Genomic DNA, 13,876 nt, shown 5'->3' on the forward strand with positions numbered 1-13,876 from the left:
ATCCCAGTACTCTGTGAGGGATCCAGAGTGCTCCATGGGTCCCTTTTTGACCCAAAACTGTGGTGGTAGGCGGAAGTCTCACTAGGAGGCTTTAGTGCACCAGTCCCAATAGAACCAAAGTGAACCCCTGCATATAAGGGAATAATGGAGTGTTCTAGTTTGAGAGTCAAAATAGGCTCCCCAGTGTAAAGCTTGCTTGAGGCCTGGGACAGGAATCAACTACCCGTTCAGGCAGGTATGAAAAAAGAGATAGGTAGAGAAACTATATGTAAAAAAATAGACTTTGCTTAGGGCTTTGCTGGGAAACCAATTTGGCTAAATAAAGGTACTTAAAAGGGAAAATAAGAAATAGTGATTCTCTCTCTCTCTCTCTCTCTCTCTCTCCCTCTCTCTCTCTCTCTCTCTGCAACCACGTGGTATGTTTAAGATCTGTGTCTTCCCTTATTTGAGTTATCTGAAATTTATGGTGGGAATGACTAGGATGTGTAAAACTAAGACTTCTGTTTCCTTTTCTGTTTTTCTTGTCTTTGTGTATATGTTTGTCAAAGTCTTTGTGTGTGAGGTAAATGTGACTGCTAACTGTTTCAAATCCAAAGAGAAAAGAATTTTAAATTCTGCTAGAAAGTTTGCTTAAAGTAAGCCACAAAAAAAGGAAATACCTCACTCTGTTTGTCTGGCCAACAAACAGAGTGAATAAAAATGTGTTTGTTTGTTTGTTTTTTCTTTTCCTCTTTCTCTCTGTGTACTCTTAAGAACAGCCCAAAGTTAGCAGGAGGGAATGTTTTAAGTTCATCTGCTAGAAAGATTTCACCCTCGCATTTAATAATATATAATAAAGTTGGAAGGGACCTTGGAGGTCATCTAGTCCAACCCGCTGCTCAGGCAGGAAACCCTATATGAACTTTATCAAATGCCTTACTGAAATCCAAGAAAATTATATCCACAGCATTTCTCTAGTCCACTAATTTTGTAACTGGGTCAAAGAATGCAGTAAGATGTGTCTAGCATGATCTGTTTTTTTGACAAACCGATGTTGGCTTTTGACTTTGTTTGCCTCTAGGTGTTTGCTGATTCTTTTTGATTATCTTTTCCAGAATCTTCCCAGGTATTGAGATCAGGCTGATGGGTCTGTAGTTTCCTAAATTTATTTTTATTTTTATTTTTTGAAGAGGGGAACTATATCAACTCTTTTCCAGTGCTCCAGGATCTTTGAAAAATATAGTTCAGTGGTTCTAGATCACATCTGCCAGTTCCTTGAGAACCTTGGGGTGTAATCCATCTGCTCCTGGTGATTTGAACTCGTCTAGGCTGGATAGGTGCTCACTTACCATTTTCTTACCTATCTTAACTTGTTTCTAATCTATTTTTATGGTACTGTTTTTGATAAGTTGGACTGTTTTTTTCCCTTTGTGTAAAGACAGATGCAAAAAAAATGAATTAAATAGTTCTGCTTTCTTCCTGTTGCTTGTCACCTTCTTGCCACTTTCACCCACTAATGGACAATCATTTCCTTCACTTTTTTCTTGTGTTTTACATGTTGAAAGAAGCTTTTTTTATTATTTTTGACTTTGGTCACAAGCCTTAGTTCATTTTGAGCCTTAGCTTTCCTTGCCTCATCTTTGCAGGCTCGGATTAGTTGCTGATATTCTGCTTTACTTATGTGCCCCTCTTTCCACTTTTTATACTTGTCCTTTTTATCTTTCAATTTATCAGAGAGTTCTTTATGCAACCATGCTTGTTTCTTTTGAGAGCTGTTATTTTTCTTCTTTGTTGGTATTGTGTTAGACTGGGCTTTTATTATCTCATTTTTCAAAATTTCCCAAGCTTCTTGAGTTGTTTCCCTTTAAGGATTCTCATCTATGGAATTCTTCCCAAGCCCTCTCTAAGTTTATTGAAATTAGCTCTCTTAAAGTCCAAGACTCTAGCTTGACTGTGTTCTATTGCTTGTGCTTCCATAATGTTGAATTCCAATATTGCATGATCACTCCCCCCCCAAGGGTCCTGTGGCTTCAACACCTATCGTTTTGTCTTTATTAGTGAGAATTAGATCCAATATGGCTAATCCCCTAGTTCCTTCTCTACTTTTGGGAAACAAAGTTGTCTGCAAGGTTTGTCAGGAATTTGTTTGATCTTCCACTTGGTGCAGTTTGTCTCCCAGTTGATGTCAGGGTAATTAAAGTCCCCCATTACTATTGTCATGTGTTTCCTACGTACCTTAGTTAGCTGACTAGCAAAAAGTTCATCTATTTCTCCTGTATGGTTGGGTGGCCTATAGTGTACACCTATGGCAATGTCATTTTTCCTCTTTTATATTAACCCAAATGCATTCAAGACAGTTTTCATCATTGTTGTGCCCTATTTCTGTAGATATGTAGTTATTTCTTATATAGAGAGCAACTTCACCTCTTTTATTTGGTCTGTTTTTTTTTTTAAACAATTGAAATCTCTCTAGCTGAGTGTTCCATTTGTGGGTTTTATCCCACCTTGTTTCTATAATGACAACTATATCATATCTGCCCTCATTTACCTGAATTTCTAGTTCACCTTGTTTCCTGTTCATACTCTGTGCTTTGGTATATAGACATTTGAGTCCTTTATGACTGACACCTATGTGTTAGTCCACTTTGTGTGACACTCGCTATTAAAAGCTTGATTTTGCTTGATAGCAAGGTTGATATTCTTGTCCACACACACATCTATGTTACTTGCACTGCTAACCCTGTAATTTTTTATCTCAATTAACTCACTGTCCCTTGTTTAATTTAAATATTCCTCCAGAAAATCTGTGAGTTTATTGCCAAGTAACTCAATCCCTTTCTTTGATGGATGCAAACCGTTTCTTTTGTACATTGTTTTATTGGAACAGCTACAGACATTATGACCATTCATAATCCCCGGCTAGCTAGACAGAATGGTCCTCAAACATGAGTTATTATACCCTTTCATGGTTTCCAAAATTGTCATTTCTGATTTGTTGGTCACTGTCTGTTGTTGGGTTAATTTCCTTCTCAATTCTGTCTAAAAAGTGTTAATTTTTGTTCCAGGAGGGATCCAGTATTAATTATTTTATTGTTGTGTACCTTTTGGTGTTTCTACTCTAATCCTGTCAATCCTAATTGTTGTTAGCCAGTTCTGCATTCCTTATAGCCAGTGTGTATTAAGTGTTTATTTATTTAGCCTCAGGCTGCCGCTGAGTCAGACTAGTTTGTATTGGGTTCTTCCTGTATTTGCCAAAATATTTTCTCTATGGGGTGAGGAGGGGGGGTGTCCTGCCTGCTGGGTTCCTGGAAATCATTCTGCAATGTGTTGTAAATGGGTTTTATGTTCTAAATGGGTTTTATCTGTCTATCTTTTTCCTGAAACATGACCAGCATTTTTAAGTTGCAAGCTTTGTCTTTAATATGTTGCAAATGTTCAAGTTCAAAAGTGAAACATTTCATGTATGTTCTCTTACCAGAATCCAGCTTTCTTTTGTCCTCATTTTGTCTGCCACTGCAATATTAATGCCTTTTCAAACTCTGCCTACAAGCTACTTCCCCGTTCTACTTCTCCTTTGTCTGCCTCTCCTGGGAGAGTCCACCCAGAAAGGGGGGGAATCTTATTCTCATGTCTTTCAGCCCTGCATAGATGACCCCCCCAACCCTTGGAAGCAGAACACACTGACCCAGATGCTACCTCCATCAATTTGAGCCATGGAATTGGGTTTTGAATCCAGCCATCCACTAAAAAGCCACCATGCAACCTGAGTGGAACATCTTCCCAAGTCCTATCATTCTCCCAGATGCCTGTGAAAAACTACAAAGCAGAAGGAAGAAATCCTGAAGCCACTGGTGCCATATGAAGCCTCAGAAAAATTAGACTATGGGGAAAGGGTGGAAAGTCATTGTAAAGTTTTCTTTCTTGCCACATTTGTATTGTAACAAACCAGTTGAATGTATTAATGGAGGGATGGCATTTGGGAATAGTTGGCACAGCAAGTACTGAACACCTTGGACTTCTATCTGGTGGGAGGGAAAATTTATCCAGAATGTTTGCATTGCCTGTTTTGTAGAAGTAGCTGCACATACACACACAAACACCATTCATAATCACATTGAGTCTATCCCCTCCACCTACCTTTAGTAAAGTTCCCCAAGCTGATTTTTGCTCTATTGCACCAAAGCTTTGTAGGAACAACTGCCAGAAAATTCCAAGAGGGAGGGAACCAGGCCCCCTCAGGTAATTTTGCAATTCTTATGCCCTGGCTAAGGAAGTAGCAGGAAAGAGATCCCCAAACCTCATCCCTGAATATCTTGCACTGTTGGACTCAGATTGGGATTCCTAGAGCTCACTATGTGCAATTTAAGAAAAATTTAATAGCCTGGCATATTGGCTAATCTTAATTGGACATCACTAACCTGGATGCACTGAACTAAGAGCTAAGGCAGGACACAACCCTTGAAAATGGGCAGCCAGTGGTTATGTCCTGAGGAGAACCATGGCTGTGAAGAATTTTGGGAGGGATGTGCAAACCTGACTGGAAGCTAGAAGTGACATCCAACATTTGAAAATGATTGGCAAAGAATATTGGACACTATAAATTTCTTTTCTACCTAACAAAATTTTTGCCTTGACTTTTAGAACTTTATGGGTTGCAAGCTCCCCTTTTGGGAGCCACTAAAGGGATCCTTTTCTGCTGCCCCCATTTATGTCTTATTTTTGGCTTAACAGTTTAAAAACTGATCTCCCTGACCAGATCAATTTTAAAGTTGTGCCAATAAGTGTGACATTATCACACTTAAGGCACAAAGGGGAGAATTGTGGGAAGTCAGAGCCCCCCAGAGAAGGAAATATTAAAAGGGCAGAAAAATATATTTCCTCAAAAGTATTTTTAAAAGCAGAAACCAACCTTGCCCCCAAGTCTCTGTCCCAAGCAGAAGCCAGCTCTATATAAATGCAAATGTAAAACCATCAGAAAGTTGGAGCCAGAGAACTCAAGAAGACAAAGAGACCTAAAATCTGCATACCCCACCTGAGACAGAACATGATAGGATTAACTCACAAGGGCCAGAGAGGCATACCTAAACTCAGGTCAGAATACGTGACACAGGAAATATCCTCAAAGTTCATGCCACAGGAACAGGAAACTATTCCAAACAAAAGGCTAGAGAGGGTATAAAAACCTACTACCCATGTGCTCAGCCCTTCTTTCATCTGGTCTTTCCTGCAAGAACCATCTTTCTGCCTCTTCAATAAACTGTAACCTTCTTCCCAAAGCAGTCACCATTTTGCTTATTTATTCCCAGCTTGGATGAACCAGGATGAAGACTTTAATCCAACAAAAGTAATGCACATAATCCTCTCCCCCCCCCTTTATACAAGAAAAGTTAAACTAAGAAACAGTGGCATAGTTATCCAGTGCAGATTTGAGACTGAGTCTCCCCATTCCTATTCAATATTCTAATCTTCCATATCTAACATTTAGAGGCACACACAGACAGACAATGTGCTTAGCTCCGGGGATGGAATAAATACATTGTACTTCCTAAATTCTATTGCTTTGTTCCAGGACAACTAATTTCTAGAAAGAGAAGAATTTGTAAATATTTCATTCTTTGGGATCTATCAATCCAGAAACCATGGAAGATCAAATTTTAGATGTAGCAAAACATGGAATTTAGAAGTTGCAGAGCTCTGCAGGAATCACTAAGTATACAGGTAGTTCTCAACTTAAAACAGTTTGTTTAGTGACCATTCAAAGTTACAACGGCACTGAAAAAAAGTGACTTATGACCATTTTTCCCACTTGTGACCTTTGTAGTAGCCCCATGATCATGTGATCAAAATTCAGATGTTTGGCAATTGGTTCATGTTATGACTGTTGCTGTGTCCCAAGGTCATGTGATCGCCTTTTACAACTTTTCGACAAGCAAAATCAATGGGGAAAACAGATTTACTTAACAACTAACTTATCCACTTCAGTGATTCACTTAACAACTGTGACAAGAAAGGTCGTAAAATGGGGCAAAACTCATTTAACAAATGTTTCACTTAACAACAGAAATTTTGGGCTCAATTGTAGTCATAAATCAAGGACTACCTATATTTAAAAAAAACATTTTTTTCATTATTTTTTTTTAGGCCGCCAGGTACCATTGTCAGTTTTTATGGAAAGGGGAAGGGGAAGGAAGAATCCCTGCCTGGCTACCAACCATCCTAAAAGTAAAAGGGAAAGCTCTTTAAAAGGATTAAGAGGTAAAATTATCTGTCACTTGAGTCTCTCTTTCTTAGTCCTAAGAGAAAACTCTCTGCAAGTGATTAATGGGGAAAAAATTATCTGTCCTTTTAAAGTATCTTTTCCAGAAACTAAGAAAATAAAACTCTTAAGTCCTCGCATTGTTGGTGAATGATGAAGACACATCTTACTTGAACAGTCTTTATTTCAGCTAGTCACACCCCGAACAAGAGCAACGGCACGCAGGCCTCCTTTTATATGCCCAGATCCCCAGACAAAATGGCGATCGAGCACAGGCACTTCTCCCACCTTGCGCAAGCGCGCAAGGCCGGCGCCACTCAGTCTGGTCCCGGGCAGCTTTTGCAAAGCCCCGGACCATTGCAACGTCCCGAGCCTGCTTTTGCAGGCTCAGGACACAACAAAAACCCTCCCCAAGGAACTAAAAAGATGGGGACTTCTCTATTCCTTGTGAAGAAGGATTTTTTTCCCCTATAGTTGTCAAAGAACTGGGGGGGGAGTGTGTGAATAATCCATGCCCTTCCTAGGACTAATGATTTATGAAGAAACAGCAAGGTTGGAAATGTGCTTCTGGGAAACAGCTATTTGAACCCTATCCCACACATAATCATTTGACTTACTAAGAACATTTGTAATAGCAAGATAGACCAACAATCATTAATGATGACAGAGGAACACAATGCCTCTTTTCATTCCAACAGTTGTACACATAATCGATGGGAGAGATACCACTGAGCAAGATGTAGATGTGAGCTATAGAAGTGGGCAAAAGATACACATGCAGTTTGTGGCTACCAACCTGAAACTTGTTTGTCGTGATCCTAAAAGACCAAAATATTCTTCACTCATGTTCTTAAACATGAACAATGGTGAGGACTCCAAATCCGCTTTTCAGCGGACCTTAAGGAGATATACATCTACTTAGTACCATCTAACTCTTACAAGAAAGATGTTGAAGACAATGGTACTATTAGTGCTGAGGAGGGATTTTAAAAAAAAACTGGTCCTGAGCCATATCACTTAGTTGGCATAATTTGCAAGGAGTTCAGATGGAATTCACAAGGAGATTCTTACTACTAACAGGTCAACTACCTTCATGGACACATACTGTCCCTGTTATAATTAGTGGTTGTGGCACACCACTGTAAGTCATCAGAAATTAAGACATGAGAGGAAAGAAACTATAGCTAAATTTAATTTATATCAACATTATTCACTATAGCTCTCTGCCCATGCTTCTCCACATCCATAGATTAATATGTATATTGGCTTTTGTTTCTTACATTTCTCACCTTCCTCTTTCTGAGAATCTCAGCCAATTCTTTTTTATATATAATATTTTATTAATTTTGCAATTTTACATTTAGGTATTTAAAAAGCAACGTGGTGACTGGGTTAATCAATAGCTCAATAACAAAATCTTAGTACAAATCTCAGGCTACAACATAAAATATCTCAGCCAATTCTAACTGCCCTAATGGATATGTGATGTAATTGGCCTCAAAGTTAAGTTTTTTGTCTATTTCCCAACTCTATGTAAAGAGTCATGTAGACAGCAAGAAGGTTCTTAGACTGACTCTAACACCTGTTAGCAGACACCTACCTGTTGGTGAAAAGGGGACAGATCCCTAAAATAAAAGAGAAGGTTATTAGAGTTACAGTTATATTTGTGTTGTGTGGATGAGAAGTGCTAATGAATCCAGGACAGAGTTGTAAAGAGGATTCTATGAGGACAGAGGAATCTGCAACAGCAAACAGGACCAGAAAGAGGGATTCTGCAGAATCACTGGCTGACATAAAAAAAAAAAGATCTATTTGGAAGGATTAACCAGATGTTATCAAGAAAAAGCTTGATCAAAGTGCTGGAGTTTCAAAAGAAAAATAGTAAATAAATGTGAATAAGGGAAGAAAAGAGCAAGTGAGAAAGTTAAACTATTTAAAAATGCATAAATGTATCTAGTAGTAAATGAAAGTAAGGCCACTGTAAAATAGAAGAAAGCACAAATTGTTTACTTGAAAATACTGTAACTATTACATTCATTTGGACAAGGAACTGTATATCAGGATAGGTTGCCATCCCTTTTCACTCTCCCCACTCTTTCATTCGGACTATACATTTATCTCTCATATTTTTGTTTGGAATTTGATTTTCCTTTGTTCTCTATTACAATGAAATCACCCAGATATACTTCTTTCATCCTGGTTGCTAATTTTGAATATGGCTGGTTTAAAGGAGTCAAAAATTATGTAGCTCTATTGGGCTCAAAAAAGTAGGTGACCCTCAAGTGGGAGTCCCCCCCCAAAAAAAATCCTTCTGCCCAAAATTTCTATAATAAATTGGAATAGTATCAACATAACAGAATATACAATAAAAGAGGTGGAAGGAACTTTGAGATCTTCTACTTATGTTCAAGCAGAAGATCCTATACCGTTTCAAACAAACAGTTATCCAATCTCTTCTTTAAAATATCCAGAGATGGATTACCCACAACTTCTGAAGGAAGCCATTCCACTGATTTATTGTTCTAACTATCAGGAAATTTCTCCTTATTTCTAGGTTGGTTCCTCTCCTTGATTAGGTTCCATCCATTGCTTGTTGTTATGCCTTCAGGTGCTTTGGAGAATAGGTTGACCCCCCTCTTCTTTGTATAAGCCCCTTATATGTTGGAACACTACTATTATGTCCCATCTAGTCCTTCTTTTCATTTAATAGTCCTTCTTTTCATGACACATAATTGTCATTTACTCTCCCTCTGCAGACCTCTCCCTCCTCTGCAGTTTGACAATTGCAACAGTCTCCTGCCTGCAGAAGCTGATGATTTCTCCTGTTCTCCTGCTGAACCAACAGTTGCATATTTCTGCCCCCTTCTCAGTGCAGTCTGAATGCATAAGTAGAAGCATCAGCAGAGGAATAAAGGAGGGCATTAGAAGCAACAATAATGGTTATTGCAGAGACTGAGGACCGTAAGAAAAAAATCCTGAGCAATTCAAACAACTGTCTCTCAGCCTACTGAACTATGCTTCAGCCTGTTCACTCAAGTTAAGTACAGTCCAAGAGTCCTGGGGCTACAAAAAACCTGATCCACTCCAGATTAATGTCCAGCCATGCCACTGTCCAGACTAGACCCTTTCCTTCTGTGCCTGGTGATCGAGGAAGAATGGAGAAACAATTTCTCTGCCTGTTCTGCCACTATCAACTTCCTGCCATTGACAGGAATTGGGAAAAGGAGGCTACTGCTTCTAGACAGCTTTGTAGCAGGAGGAAAGATGTTCCCATCCTACATCTCATTTGCCACCTACCATTCCAAGAGAGGGAGAACTTCAAGGAAGCTGAACACTATTTGAGAGATGTCAAGAGGGAGTGTGTCATCTGATCTGAAGGGATAAATAGCTATCTATTGTTCTTGAACTATATCTTGACAATAATATATCCAATAACTATTCAGAATTGCTTAGGTGAACCTGTTTCAATAGCTTTAGCAGCACATTTTTTCCCAAACTAAAACTGATAAAAAGCTATTTCATCTCCACAATGAGTCAAGATTCATTAGTTGCTCTGGCAAAGAAAATGTAGTTTAAAGTACTTATCTAGCTCTTTGAACTGATCAATATTTGCCTAAAAAGGAAAACATTATAAAAATGAAAGCAGTTTCTTTTCCTCTTCCAAGGAAACACGCCCTTCTGAATACTGAAAAACATTTTTAGAAAAGTAAATATTTAGGTTTTGTATTCAATATGTTTCTTTTATATGTGATTGTTAGATACCATCAAGTTAGTATTGATTTATAGCAAACAAATAGACTTTCTCCAGAATTACTCAGATCCAACCTAATTTCTTAGTTTACCCAACATTGTAACCATGAGCTTTATCATCAATCTCTCCACCTTGCTGTTGGTCCATTTTCCCAGCATTATGAATTTCTCAAAAAAAATTAGGTCTTCGAATAATGTATCACAAATACGATAATCTGATACTGGCAATTTGAGTTTCAATTTAGATTTGTTTTGTGATGCATTAGTTTGTTTTCTTGAAAATCCATCACATTCTCACCTTTCATCAACAAAAACCTTTAAGATCCTTTTCACTTTGCTTCCAACTTTTGCTTCCAAAGAATGTCACAGGGAAAATCATTGTCTGCATATTCTGATCTTTGTAGTAAGAGATCTCTGAATACATTTTTGAAAGCCTTTATACCTTTTCCTTTACAGTTGATAGTCAATTCTAAAATATCTTCATTGTAAATTCTGTTACTATACCCGTTGTCATTTATTTGGTCTTTATATATCATTGTAATCCCATGTTTTACTTTACTACTTGACCTTCATCACTACAGCTTGCTGATAATTTGCATTTTCAGCTATCAAAATGGTATTATCAGCATGGTTTATATTTCTTCCTCAAATATTATAACAATGCTCATCTTCTAATACATCCTTCCTTAAAAAAGAAAACTTACAAAATCCAAAACTAACATATGCAAGCATCAGCCTCTTTTATGCTCTTTAGTGAAATGTATTTAGAAGAATGGAATAGATTATAAGAATTCCAGTAACAATTATTTTCAGATTAAAACCAACAGATTCCTCTATACACTAAAGCAGGGGTCTTCAAACTCAGCCCTTTTATGACTCATGGACTTCAACTCCCAGAATTCCTCAGCCAGCATGCCTGGCTGAGGAATTCTAGGAGTTGAAGTTCATGAGTCATAAAAGGGCCGAGTTTGAAGACCCCTGCACTAAAGCAAAGTCTCTTTCTAATTGACTTCCAGCAAATCAGTGAGGAAGCAGGTCCTTCACTGATAATAGAAAGTTTGCAGCTGGTTCTTAATAAGTTGGGGATATAACCGATGCATAACAGGGTGCTTTCTTGAGCTTTTGCAACTCATCACTGGATTAGTTCTGTCATCTCTCGATCATTATGTTGAGTGGGGGCTTCAAAGGGTCTCAGGGATTCATAACAGCTATGCCATCTATAAGCTTTAGTCACATAGGTGTTTGTTAGATTTGGTCTTCACCTCAGAGCAGTTGGTAGCTGATCTGAAGATGGAGAATATTGTGGTGGGTCTTTTGCTATGATTAGATCACCCTTAATAATTGAGAAAAGTCACTACTCCAAAACTCCAAAGCATGAGTGAGGCATCAAAATGGTCATTTCCAGATATTCTTTTAATCCTACTGAATTCTAATGAATTCTGGCAGATTTCCCCAGCAACTTGATAGGTAGTTCTGTCAAGTGCTCAGTAGATCTCTGAAACATTGAGATAATGAGAGTACTTGATTAGATTACACCTTAGCTCTCCACCTGGTGGAGGAGGAAGTATTGGTTTACCCAAGAACTAGAGCAGGGGTGTCAAACTGCCGGCCTGCGGGCCAGACGCTTCACGAGGAAACTGCGCCCACCCCATTGCTGGTAATGGGGGAAAAGCTCTGATACGTCGCACGACATCACATGATGTCACGAGTTTGACATGTCTGAACTAGAGAGATGAAATGGCAGAGGTAGATGCCTAAAATGTTGACAGAGAAATTCTGTAAGTAAATTTAACCATATACAATTTGAGCTCATATTTACATCTACGCTGTGGTGTTAAGGGAAGTAAGGAATCTGTCTGTTTGTTTGCCTGCCTGTCTCAGAATTGTGCTCCCTCAGGAGTTACTGTCTAATGCAAGAATGGAACAAGGCAATGCACCAGAAGAAAAGGCCAGGAATAAAACTGCACCCTACTTTTAACAAGGAGATGGTACATTCCATTATCCAATATTCTATGATGGGCACTACTTCTGGCTCAGAATGGTAGGAGGGGGGAGACTAATGGTAGAGATACCATGGCAGGCAGGGAGAGATATTGTGGGAATCTGGGGGTGGGACACTTATGGGGAAGTCAGAATTGATGTTTGAAATTTATCCAAATTATTGAGAGACCAGATCTGTTTGGGGAAGTACATTATGGTAAAAAAAAATGGCAAATCATGTTTATTTTCTCCTTTTATTGCATCTGTAGGTAGCCAGTCAGTATTTTTTTTCCATGATGATCCACCTTCTATTATGGAAGGAGACCTTTGTGGAAAATATCCTAGGCACCTTCTGGAAAAAGTCATTCAGATCCATCCCCCAATTGGACTCCAGCTGAATCCATATGAGTTAATTGAGCCACTGCCTTGTCTCACTATTTGACCCATTCACTACTGAATAAATAATTGAAATTCTTGGACTACTAACTCAAGCATCGATACTTGGATCCAAGCCTCTGCTTGGGCATGCCTAATACTTCTCCTATTATCCTCGCAACAACCCTGTGAAGTTAGTTGGGCTGAGAGAGAATGACTGACCCAAAATCACCCACCTGGCTTTCACGCCTAAGGTAGGACTTCAACTCATAATCTACTGGTTTCCAGCCTGCTGCCTTAAACATTAGCTATGAGATTGTATATTCTACCCTTCTAATTTTAAAGAGACTAAATTGCTGTTACTACAAACTATTGCCACATTTTTCACTTTAGAAGCTTTGATTATATCCTTCTTAAATTGCCTGTTCTCTCTTTTGACACAACAGCAGCAAAATAAGATTCTATGTTCGTTTTGCTGGTAGTCCATTCAGGATAAATGGGTTTATCCTACGAACACAAGTTAAAGTAAGCTGAGCTAATACAGGAAACATTATTTATTCATATTAGTTATTAGCAAAGGTAATTGAGCACAGAAGAGGAAGATAAGGACAAAAACCATCTTTTCCTCTTTAATGCAGAGCAACTGGTAGAGAAATGCAAAGTTCACTTCTTTCAAACATTTGATGTTTATACATAAATCAGACACTGAAGAAATAACATTTACACTTAATACTTAGCTAGTATGATTCAAACTACCTGTTGAATGGCTATGGATATATGGTACCGAGTAGATGTATAGTATGTAATGTATTGCCACCATGCTTTAGCCTTTTTGATAATAAGATCGGGAATTTTATTAATGCAGAATTAAAGCTCTATCTCACCTTTACTTGGAAGTGAACTTGCATTAAACTTTCAATCTTCAATTTGCTCTGAAGATAAATACAATTCTCCAAGCAAATATTTGGAAAGAAGGCCACACCTTGTTCCAGACAATTCTCCTGCATGCCCGGAATGTAATTTTCAATTTACTTTCTATAAGTGGGTCTTATTGCACAGATAAACTTCAACTTAACCAAGTTGAAGCATCAGAATGAATGCCTACGTGTACACAGTTAACAAGCTTTAGAGGAAAAATTCTTTTCTCGCATGTTCCCAGCTCTGGTTCCCTAAACTATGTGTAATTGATATTCTGCAGTAATATGGTGGCTAGATCATTTGCTTTGCATGCTAAAGACTCCTGATTGAGCAGAGGCAAATTTTTAACAATTGCAATTTTAATTTCCCTGAGCTTTCCCCTTTTTTAAAAAAAACTCACCATTTTATAATTTTTGCTGTCAGCTGAGAAGCCTAATCCTAGCCTTAACCCTCAATTTCCTATTCCAAGGCCTCCATTCAAATTCCATCCTACTCTGTTCTTGCTGTGGCTCTTATGTTCAATTTCCTTGCTAGTCTGCTTTTTAAAGCAAAATTTTCATAATAGAGGAACTATCCTGTGCAGTTTTTTTGCTCTTGGGTAAACCTTTGGAGAATGTT

The sequence above is a fragment of the Protobothrops mucrosquamatus genome, unplaced genomic scaffold (genome assembly GCF_001527695.2).
Source record: "Protobothrops mucrosquamatus isolate PMUCROS unplaced genomic scaffold, P.Mucros_1.0 scaffold7, whole genome shotgun sequence".
Taxonomy (NCBI): domain Eukaryota; kingdom Metazoa; phylum Chordata; class Lepidosauria; order Squamata; family Viperidae; genus Protobothrops; species Protobothrops mucrosquamatus.